A 12,232-nucleotide genomic window follows, 5' to 3' on the forward strand; every position below is an offset into this window, starting at 1 on the left:
ATTTTTCCAAGTTTAACAAGGAAAAATCCTAAACTGTGGCTATGTAAATGTTAGCCTCTGCTTATCACCATTTTAACAAGTGTGGAAGTATGGGAACAGTAAAGGACATTTGTAAATATTACTGGGTACTGTGAAGGTTTCTTAGATCAGTGATTCTACGAGAGTGATCATTGCACCAGTGGCATCAGCATTACCTGGGAAATTGTTAGCAGTACAGATTCTTGGGCCCCCATACCAGACCAGCTGAATCAGAAATGCTGGGATGGTGCTTAGCCATTTGTAGTTTAACAAGCTCTTCAGGTGATATTGATACACTCTACCACTTGAGAACCACTGCCTTATCTTAGAGAAAACAGCTCTCTACTGAAATCCTCAGCAGAGGAGAATCCAACTCATTTGGGAAATACATTTATCTGCTAAACTTGTTTTTGCTCCTACAAATTCTTAAAATGCAGGCTGAGGGCAAAGAGCTCCATTTCTGAGATTAGCAATTGTTGTGCCCCTGGTTGTGAGGAATCGCCTGTTCCGGATTCTAGTAAGCTACAGTTATTTTATGAGTAGCTACTATGTGCCAGAAGATATGTTAGGCTCAATGAATATAAAAGTGAACAGAAGGGAAAATATCTGCCCTCATTAATTTTTAATGAGAAGAACAGTTAAGAAGCAGGTAAATAAGTATACAAATGATTGCAGATTGTGATAAGTTTTAGGAGAGGAATATCAGAATGTGGATCTACTTACGAGGTAAGGTCAAGAAAGAGAATCCTTATGTTAAGAGCTGGTTGAAGAGTGTTTCAATGATCCTGAGATAGGAATGGGTTTGACCTTTCCTAAGAACTGATAGAAAGCCAACGTGACTATAACACGGTGAGCTGACGGCGACTGGCATCAGATGAGCTTGCATTTCTAGGCAGAGCCCAGATCATTCTATTCCAAAAGCGTTCGTCTATGCTAACCTGGTTCCTCATCGCCTATGAACATATAACTTAGATTTGTTTTCTTACAATCAGAATCCACTTATTAACACATTCACTTGCTCAGCTTGAACCTAAGGCTACAAGTACTGGTCCTTGCCATGTTTTTCTACGTGGCTCAGTACCGTGGATGCTGATCTTAGATTTACCTTTCAGACTTGTTTTTCAGATATTGGTGCATACTATTAACCTCCCCCAACACATTAAAATTAGGCCCATGATCATTTTATTAGTTATATGTTGCTGTATAACAAATTATCCCATGGCTTTTAAGTTTAAAACAACAAATATTTATTATCTCACAGTTTCTGCAGGTCAGGAATACAGGTGTGGCTGCGGGATAGTTTTAGCTCAGGTTTTCTGATGAAGTTCTCATCAAGCTGTTGACTAGGGCTGCAGTCAACTAAAGGCTTGACTGGACCTGGAGGATCTGCTTTTAAGATCACTTATGCAGTCGTTGGCAAAAGACTTCAGTTTCTCACAACATGGGTCTCTCCGTGGGGCTGCTCATAACATGACAGCCAGCTTCTCCCGGTGCAAGCGATCTGAAAGAGAGAGAGCAATCAAGATGGAAGCCAGCTGTCTTTTGAAACCTAGTATCAGAAGTGACATACCATCATTTCTGTCACATTCTATTCATCACAAAGGCCAACAATGTGAGTAGGGATTAAACGAGGATGTAAATACTACGTGGCAAAGATCTTTGGGTGCCATTTTGGACAAGGCTGTGGATTTTGGATTCAGATTATTAGCTTTGAGCCTTGGTTTTCCCATTTACTAGTTGTATGTAAGTGTGTGTGTGTGTGTGTGTGTGTGTGTGTGTGTGTGTGTATGCTCACCCTTAAAGAGGTCATTTTTACCTCTTTGCTTCTCAGCTATGATTTCTAACTATGTACTTTCCCAAATATTTCTCTAACCAATCTGTCTCTTCTTTGGCTGTTATGTCTTTGGCCTAACAACAATCACATTGTGGAGGCTGTGTGGTATCTCCTGAGTATGGGAACAGTCTGGGAGCAACTGACAAGGTATTTGGAACCTAAGATAAGTTATGAGGGAAGATCGTACACATTTTGAAGTATTAGTCATGAATCTCCAATAAGACCATTGTACTATAGCTGAATTTCAGCCTTGGAGTTTTACTTTGTAAAATTTTCAGACTGTTTTATAAACATTTTTTTTTTAACTCAAACGTCATTCAGTGCTGAATTTTGCTGAGTCTAGACCTCTTTTGAAAATAGCCCTCATATATTTCAAAGGGAGGAACATCCTAGATAATAGTGGCAGTTAATAGTTAATGAAGTTAGAACAAGAGAAACATCATTATCTTTTAATTTTTAATTTATTTATCTTTTGTGCATGGTTTGGAATGTTTTCTGGACACTTATGGCATAAAATTCTGCTTGGCCTGATATTTTAAGAACTAATAAAATAGTTCTTAAATCATACCTCCTTGTTTAACAAACAAATGGAGGAGCTGTTGAGCCCTTAATTATAATCACTTAGTTTCATGAAAACTTGAGATAATGAACTTTGAGGTGTTTCTTATGGGTTATAATAACCAGTGAGTGGAAACTGTAGGTTACTCTTTTCCTTCCTTGTATTCTCTTGTTAATTATATTCATCACTCTGAAGTACTATTGCAGCAACATATGTATGAATGAAATTCACTTAATTAATTTGCACATATTTTAGGAACTGCATTTATTAAGCAAAACAATACCAAGACTCTTTGGTAGAGTTTAAGTGGCTGGGCTTATGAGATAACAGAATTTCTTTAATTAAAATTATTCTTGAAGTTTGAATGTGATGTATATGTGGCAAATCTTTCCTCTCTTTCTTTCTGTAATATCCTTATAAAGATTAATCTAGTCTGGCTAAGAAGTAAAATATTAAAAGTGTCACTTGGTTTTTATTTATGGCCATTTTATTCTAATTTTTGATGCTGAAATAGACGGGGAAGTTTGAAATGTAGAATGAAGTTTGGTACCATCAAGGGTAGTATTATAAACATTGAAGAGAAGAAAATAAGAATATGTGGGAGAAAACTCTGGGCTCTTGTTCTGTTGTTTCTCAGAAGAAATTTATATCCCAGCATTAGCATTATCTATGCACATGTCTATTTTCTCTAGCAGATTTGACCTCTCTGGGCAAGGACTGAGCTTGGTTTATATTTTATACACAGTACTGAGTGAGCACAGTGTGCAGAACAGAATAAGTGCTTTATAAAATAACAATGTAAGGAAAACTCTCCATGACCCCGGGTCAAGATGAACTGAGAAATATAGCCTATCAATAATAACATCCTTAACTGAAGTAAATAGTATAATATTAGAAAGTGAGGAGTTGAGCAGAATAAAGGACAGTGAAAATGTATTTCAGATGAGATGTGAAGGATCTGTAATTCAGCCTCAGGAGAGAAAAAGATGTGGCTACCACCCCAGGGGTTAAAACTATATTTCTTTTTTTTGTGAGACAGAGTCTCGCTCTGTAGCCCTGGCTAGAGTGCAGTGGCATCATCGTAGCTCACTGCAACCTCAAACTCCTCAACCTCAAGCGATCCTCCTGCCTCAGCCTTGCGAGTAGCTGGGACTACAGGCCACACTGCCCAGCTAATTTTTCTATTTTTAGTAGAGACAAGTTCTCACCCTTGCTCAGGCTGAGCTTAAGTGATTCACCAGCCTCAGTTATTAGTTCAGGCTGTGGTAAAGTTTTGCTATGGACTTTGATGCCTACTGAGCCAGGCTTTGGGACCCAGTGGTGACAGCAGTGGGATCTGTGCCTATTTTTAGGCCCCAGGGATGCTTTTGCTGGCACCTGTGTTAGTGGGTCCTGGAAGGCCAATTATTGGGCCTCCAGGTGCCTTGCTCAGAAGCTGGTGATGAGAGAAGTGGGGTGGTTGTGTGGGTGGATTCTCAGGTCTCTCAGTAGCTGGTATAATGTGGGCGGTGGCAGTAATGATGGTGACGGGGACCTAAGTGGTCCCTGTTGGTTTTTCTTGTAATTGCAATGGGTTAGGCAGGCTAGTTCCCAGTCCCACAGCTGCCCACAGCTGGGCAGTGAGTACTGTCCTAAGTGTGTATAGGAGGGCTTGGTTTTCCCTGTACCTCCTGGCTGAGTGGCTGCTGTAGCTGCATTACCTCAAACTCAGCCTGAGGGTGGGGCACTTCTTGATCTCACAGCAGCTTGATTCAGGGCAGTTGGTATTGCCCTAAGGTATGCCTAGGAGAGCCTGGTTTCCTTGTCCTTCCCCAGCTTGGTGGTGGCTGTAGCCAGGTCAGCCTGCACTCTTCCCAAGGGTGGAGTGAAGTTTGTATTTTGCTGAATTTCTTGAATCTCTGGGTGGTTGTCTTTCATCTGCTTTTGGAAATTTTTAGCCATTTTATTTTCAACTACTGTTTTTGCTACATCCTATCTAACCTCTCATTAAGTAACTCCAATTGGGTTTGCTAGGTCTTTTCTTTTTATTCCACATTTGCTTGCACTATATATACATATATATTTTTTAGAGACAGGGTCTCACTGTCAACCTGGCCAGAGAGCAGCAACACAATCATAGCTCACTGTAACCTTGAACTCCTGGGCTCAAGAAATCCTCCCACCTCAGTCTCTTTAGTATCTAGAACATCGGGTGCATGCAACCATGCCCAACTATTTTTTTTTATGTTTTGTAGAGACAGGGTCTCACTATGATGCCCAGGCTGGTCTCAAACTCCCGGCCTCCAGTAGTCTTCCCACTTGGCCTTCCAAAGTTCTGGGATTACAGGTGTGAGTCACCACACTTGGCCTGACTATTTTATCTATTATTCATTTTTGTATTTCTTTCACCTTGATATTTTTTAATTATTAAATTTCCCTAACACTAATCTTTCTTTTATCTAATCTGCTATGTCTAATCTGCTTTTAATCTCATCCATTGATTTGTTAAATCAAGATATTTTTAAATTCAACTTTAGAACTTCTGCTTTTTCCTTCTTATAGATTTCAATTCTCTCTTAAATTATACATTTTTTCCCATTTTTCCATTTTTCTTGGCCTTAGCAATCACAATTAATATCTTTGTCTGCCAGTGCCAATACCTCAATCCCCTGCATACATGGTGGCTATCTAACTTTATCTTTTTTCTAAATCATGGGTAGTAACTTTTTATTGGCTGCTGAACAATTAGTATAAAATACTGTAAAGAATCTAGATGGTATCTTTTACCAGAGAGGACTCACCATGCCTCTGATAGAAAGAAGGGAGGCTGATCACCTTAATTCAATCAGAGACTGTGCTGAATTCAGACGACTGCAGTTTTAGTCAGATCAACCTACATCTTTTCCATTCCATGCTCCCAGAGGATGGGAACCCTTCAGGGGATCCAGCTGATAATCTGTTGTGTTTGCTCATTTCCATGGAAAGTTTTTGTCTTAGCCCTGTGAGACTGTAGAAAATTTCATTCTACTTTTCAAGTTTTTTGTTTTGTTTTTTTTTAGCTCAGTTCTTTAATTCTTGTTCTGCATAGTTGAAGCATTCAGCAAATTTCTTGAGAAGAATGCCATGTGTTAAGATGTCTCAATTCTACGGTTAAATCACTCAGTCCACAGGAACACCGAAGTTTTGTTGGTTTTTAGGTCTCCCTATAGACAGTCCTATTCCCAGTGAAGTCTGAATTCTCAGGCTTTAATTCATTTTCAGCACTGGCAAATGTTCACAGGGAAGAGGTGGCTGTCCATAAGATAATTTCTTGAAAGCTCTACTTTTCTGTAATTTTAGACCCTCTGGTACTTACTGCTTCTGCAGCTCAATGATGCCTTGAAATTGATGACTTCTTTATATTATAGCTGGATTTCTTTGCTGTTCCTGGTGGGAGTTTAGTCTGCTGCAAACTGCTTTATCCCATTTTGAAGTGGAAGTCTCTAGACCATATTATTTAAACAACCACCTTTATAAAATTTTTTCTCAATATTGTCTGCTGTGCAGCAATAACACTATGGATGTGTAACAAAATTAATATATTGTGTTAGTAATCTAGGTTGCATAAAGCATGAATTCTAATCAAATTGAAACATTTATCTTTTAAAACAAAACTTACTTGTGAATAATGACATCATCATGTTTACCTAAATGATAATTAGCTATAAACTCCTAATTTTACAAATCAGAGTTTTGAGGCCTAGAATAATGCATTTTGTTTTTTCACTTATTTTTCTACCAGTGTTTGAGGACAGATGTTGTGCTAAAAGAAGCACTAGTTGCTAAAGTTACAAAAATAGCAAGATAAAATCTGCCCTTAAGTGAAAATTTTAACAGTGATAGGGATATAAACAGTAAATAAACAAAACCGAAGCAATATAAGTACTAAAATATAAAAGTGTACAAAATTGTATGTGAGCATATTAGGGGTAGTAACTTACTGGAGGATTCTGATAGAGTTTTACAGAGTGTTTTAACTGAGTCTTCGTGTCTAAGATTTTATTTTGAAAAGGAGAGACAAAAGGGCATTTTAAATGGGGGATATAGCAAGGGTCACAGAGATGAAACAGCATTGAGTTTACAGTTTAGCACGCATTATGGGTTTGTGGTGGTATGTCACAGTGGTGTGAGAATAGAAAGTCAGGGCCTTATTCACCTTACATAGGAATTTGGACTTTTATTGTGGTGGCAGGCAGAGCTATTAAGGTTATGCAGGTGAGCTTGATTAGGGTCAGGGTGTCAAAAAAGAGGGTAAGTGGCTTATATATTGTTTCATAGGTAATAGAGTTAAAATCTTGATTTAAATCCAATGTTCTTATCTTTACAACAAGCTCTTTATAATGGGAGTATAATTATATATATACATAATGATAATATTTATTGTACCTGTACTATATTTTAAGTGCCAAGTGTTTTATTTTTATCTTAGTTGATCATCATCAGAAGACTATGGGATAGGGAAGAGGTCCAACCAGAATCACTCCTTGATTGTAAGTAGAAAATGGTACTCTTTAAAGAGCCACTGTGCTTTGATTTTTGGCCCAGTCCTTGTACATTTGCCTGCAATTCCTACCTGCCTGGGAACTTCAAGACTGAGTAAAAAAAGTTGCACCTTGAGAAACTGAGAGTCCATTTTGCGAACTTGTGACAAAACCCATTATAATGCCAAGACAACTCAGCTAGAATAAAATGGGTGGGAACAAGGGAAGAAAAATGGCCTATGGCCAGAGTAAAAATCTTGAATAAATCACATGAAAGTCTTGGATAAATCATCACATAAACCAAAACCAAGCCAATGTCAGTCCATATCATGCTGGAGCTATCACAGAATAGCAGAGCTTAGGATCCGAGGGAAACAGGGAGAGGACGTCAGCCTCCACAGCAACAGTGGAAGATTTCAATATCCACCCAGGAGATTGGATGTGCCATCTCGAGCCTCTCCAGGACAGGAGGGCTGTTGCAGGGTGAGATGAAGAAGGCTTCGTTTCTATTGATTTCTCTAATGGGAGACTAAAGCCTCAAATTGCTATTAACAAGAACCGTATCATTACAGTTATATTTTCCAAGGTTGCAGTGGAAATGAGGAAGACATAAGACAGGGGTATTTGTTTAAGTGAGAAAATTACAAATTACATTCAGAAATTGGGAAACAATATGAGACCGTTAGTTAAATGCAAAAATATGACTTTGCATAGTTGAGAGTCTCTGTTTCACTGATTGATAATAATGTCCTTTGTAATCTTAGAATGAGAAATCACTGAGAAGGGCAAATCACTCGGAGCAGATTTAATGATTGAGGCTGTGGCCACTAAAAAGGCTTTTGTTACAAATTGTGGTTTTATGATGGCATCCTCTGGAGTGTATTTCTTCTACAGATCTAAAGGACTAATCGCTTTAGTAAAAGATGGAACTCTAAAGCACTGGAATTTTCTTTTATTCATGTATTGCCTTACTGTTAAACTCCTAGGCACTGAAAATGATCTATTCTGTCTTTTTGGAATATTTAATTGACAGAAGAATTGTGAGTTTTAGGTAGACTGTTCATTTGTTTGTGTTACATTTTCAGGTGTGTGTATTTTTTTTTTTTTTTTTGAGACAGAGTCTGGCTCTGTTGCCCTGGCTAGAGTGCTGTGGCGTCAGCCTAGCTCACAGCAACCTGAAACTCCTGGGCTCAAGCCATCCTCCTGCCTCACCCTCCCGAGTAGCTGGGACTACAGGCATGCACCACCATGCCTGGCTAATCTTTTCTATATATATTTAGTTGTCCAAATAATTTCTTTGGATTTTTAGTAGAGACGGGGTCTCGCTCTTGCTCAGACTGGTCTCCAACTCCTGACCTTGAGCGATCCACCCGCCTCAGCCTCCCAGAGAGCTTACAGGCGTGAGCCACCACACCCGGCCCAAGTATGTGTATTTAAAAGTGACTCTTCTGTGCACTCACATTATGGATACTTCCCAATAATATAAAAATTCTTTCTCCATAGAGGGAAGACAAAAGATACCTCTAAATAGTCCCAGTCTTTTTCTAGGTCTCTCCATTTTTCTAGAACTAGAAGTCAGTGCACTAGGCCAATTCAATTCTGGCCTTTCAACATTTTCCTACTGGCAGGTTGTAATGAAAGTCAACCTGCCTGAACCTCCAAAAACTGCCCTGATTATCCTTATCTTCCAAAGAAACAGAAATCAGCCACTTTTACCCAACTGAACTACATTTCTATTGATAGAGCCAGTGAAGAAGTCTTTGGGGGTACTGCCTTGTTAGAACTTCAGGGATATCACATTGACTGGCTAAGATAATTCAGCTTGGAAACATTATCCTTAACCCATAACTTTATGGCCAGATTAAATATCTGTTCCATCAATAGTCAAAAGGAGATAGGACAGTAGGGAGGGAAAGATTAGAGAAAGAATGAGGAAAGAGGCAAAGAGAGCCAGAGGGAAAGTTTAAGTCAATTTGATTTATGGGAGGCATGGATTTCACTCAACAGATAATAAGGATCCTGACAGCAGACTAGAAATAAATTATTTCTCAAAAAGAAATGGCACTGGAGGTTTCCCACCAAGAAAGAGAAATGAACAACATAAAGAATGAAAAATTGAAGAAATTGCTTAAAAGAAATAAAACCCCATGGAAAAAAGCTTCAGTGTTCACAGTTGCTATTCAAAGATACACATCTTTTAGAGATGAAATGCGAATGCTGTAAACATCAGGAGACTATTTTACTATTTTATCTCGTACTTAGACTTCACATAAAAGAGACTAGGTAACACTATTCTTTTGAAACCTGTATGAAAAAAATCAAGAGAATATAAATGACAGTATGCTGCTGAGCACTTGCCTATTCAGGGATGGATGATAATTCTTGGGTTATTTATGCCTCTCAGTGAGGAAACCCCCCTGGTTTTCAACACATATTATACTTGCATTTTTCAAGACTGGCTGACAGCTTCTATTTTTTAGAGGTTCACGACTACTTTTGCATTTGTCTCAGAATTAAATTTGAAATTTATGGGTGATGGATCAGTCAGGGCCCCAGCAGGAAATGGTGTATTAAAAAGAGTCTACCCAAAATTAATTTAATAAAATATAGGTACAAAGGTGTGTCCACAGTAAAGGGAGCCAGCAAGAGATTGTGAGGTAGCCAGACACTACCAACAACAGAGGCGATTACAATTGCTAGGCAGGAAGGAGCTAAAGTTGCAGTAGCTATCGCCAGAATTAAGCTGGGAGTGGGATGGGATGCAGGTCAGTAAATACTCAACCCCTCTCTTCCCATGCTTTGATCTCCTTCCGGAGAATCCCATGATTAAACCCAACAGAAAGTAAGGGAGTAAGGAAGCCTCTGTATGGTGGTGTGTAGAGATTTCAGCCCCTGAAATAGAGCACAGAGGCAGAGGATTCATTTGGTATGTAGGACAATTAATAAAATTAGGAGAATAATTTCCTTGATATACCTGCAGAAATCCAGATGAATGTTTTTAGTTGGAGCTGAAGAAATAGTTAAGGCTGGAAATACAAATTTAGAAGTAATCAAGTCTTTGTCTTTACATTCAGGCTTATGCCCTGAGTTCTGCCTAAAACTTTTTCTTCGTTATTTCTACCTATATATATTGAGCAAGTCTATCCACTCCCAGAGCTTAAATTCCCATTATTTTTTGAGACTATGATATCATATTTATTTATTAAATCAGGACCCTTTGTAATATATAGTAGATAACACTTGCTTATATTAGATCCAGTTATTAAAATTATTCGAAGGCAATACATTTCTTTTTTCTTTTTATTTATTTTTAATTGACAAATAAAAATTATATATATTTATGGGGTAATACATATTTTGAAATATGCATGTAGAATGGCTAAATCAAGCTAATTAGCATAAGCATTATCTTTTTTTTAACATTATCTTTTATATTCATTTGTGGTGAGAACACTTAAAATCTACTCTTAGTAATTTTCAAGGATATAAACATTATCATTAACTATAGTCACCCTGTTGTACAATAGTTTTTTTGAGCTTATCCTCCCGTCTAACTGAAATTTTGTATCCTTTGGCCAACATCTCCCCATTCCCCACTCCCATTCTCAGCCTTTAGTAACCACCATTCTGCCATACTTTCTGCTTCTGTGAATTTGACATTTATAGATTCCACATATAAGTGAGATCATGTGGTATTTGTCTCTCTGTTCCTTGCTCATTTCATTTAACATAATGTCCTCCAAGTTCATCCAAGTTGTCACAAATGACGGTGTTTCCTTCTTTTTAAAGGTTGAATAGTATTCCCTTGTGCATACATACCATATTTACTTTTTTAAAATGAGTTTGAACTTTTATTTATTTGTTACTTCCTTCTGCTAACTATGGCCTTAATTTGTTCTTTTTCTAGTTCCTTGAGTTGTATAGTTAGGTTGTTTATTAGAGATCTCTCTTTTTTCTTAATGTAGGCATTTATTACTATAAACTTCCCTCTTGGAATTATTTTGTTGCACCCCATAGGTTCTGGTATTTTGCGTTTCCGTTTTTGTTTGTCTCAAGACATTTTTTGATTTCCCTTTTGATTTCTTTTTTGATCCATTAGTTGTTTAATTTTCTCTTATTTGTGAATTTTCCAGTTTTTCTCCTCTTATTGATTTCTAGTTTTATACACCATTGTGGTCAGAAAGGATACTTTATGTGATTTGAGTTTTCTTTATTTTTTAAGACTTTTTTTGAGCAAGATAAGGAGCGTTTGGAGATTTCTAAAGAAAGAGTCAGAGTCTGATTTATATTTTAAAAGGAGCATACTCTGATGACCTGTGGAAATGGCTGGAGAAAGACAAAGGCAGAAAGAGCACAGAAAGCATTTAGGAAGCTGTTGCACTTATCCAAGCAGAGATGTTAGTGGTGTGGGTCAGAGTACTGATGGTTGCCTTGGGGACACGTTCCAAATTGGCTATATTTTTAAAGTAGAGCCAACAGGATTTCCTGATGTACTGGTTGTGGTAGGTATGAAAACAAGATTAAGGGATGACCTGAATCATTATAGGTAAGTAAAAAGAACAATTCGCTATACAAAAAAAAGCTAGAAGCAATCCTATAGCCCCTAAACTTAACTGACTTTAAATCTTTTACCTTAAAAAGAAAATGTATTCATGTTACCGAGCGATCAATGGGCTCGCTACTGGATGTGCATAGAAGCCAATACTATGGTATCAGCTTTTAAGAAAAGAAAGGCTTTATTGTGAGTTGACTGGCAAGGAGACAGGAGGCAATGCTTAAATCTGTCTCCCCAAGCTGCGGGCTGGGACAGGTTTTATAGGCAAAGGGTAATGAGGTGTGATCAGGTGATGACAGGAGGCATGATCTGATTGGTGATGCCAGGGCTTGATCTGATTGGATCGTGGATAATGCCATGAGATGTTGGCTTCTTAATTTGGTTCTATTCCTTGGTCCCAGCACTTAGGTTCCACCTGCGATTGCATGATTTGTTCTTCTGGGCATGCTCAGTTTACATAACTTGCAACCTGGGGGGGCCCATGGCAACTGAAACACAGCTCACCATTTTATTACACAAAGTTGAACCAGGTTGCGCTGGTTCTGCATTTATACATCCACAACCATAATAGTTTCCGGAGATTTAGGGCAAACTTTTTCAAAAGTTATTTAAAAGCAATTGACTAATTCTCTTTTTCTTCCAGAAAATATTAAATTATTCTTAACATAGAAATTTATCAGTGTAAATGGCTTGCTTTTTGCTTCAAGTTGCTTTTCCCTGAACTTGGGGCCAAGTAGAAAGTTAAAGGAAAATATCATGTTACATTT

At 38.0% G+C, this 12,232-nt stretch overlaps 1 pseudogene; it reads right to left on the minus strand.

Moving 5' to 3' along the window:
* The window catches only part of LOC105826645, a 14,859-nt pseudogene extending 13,891 nt beyond the window's left edge, over positions 1 to 968 (minus strand).
* Between the last annotated feature and the right edge of the window lie 11,264 nt (positions 969 to 12,232).

This window comes from Propithecus coquereli, unplaced genomic scaffold (assembly GCF_000956105.1).
Source record: "Propithecus coquereli isolate 6110/MARCELLA unplaced genomic scaffold, Pcoq_1.0 Scaffold90, whole genome shotgun sequence".
In the NCBI taxonomy this organism is placed as follows: domain Eukaryota; kingdom Metazoa; phylum Chordata; class Mammalia; order Primates; family Indriidae; genus Propithecus; species Propithecus coquereli.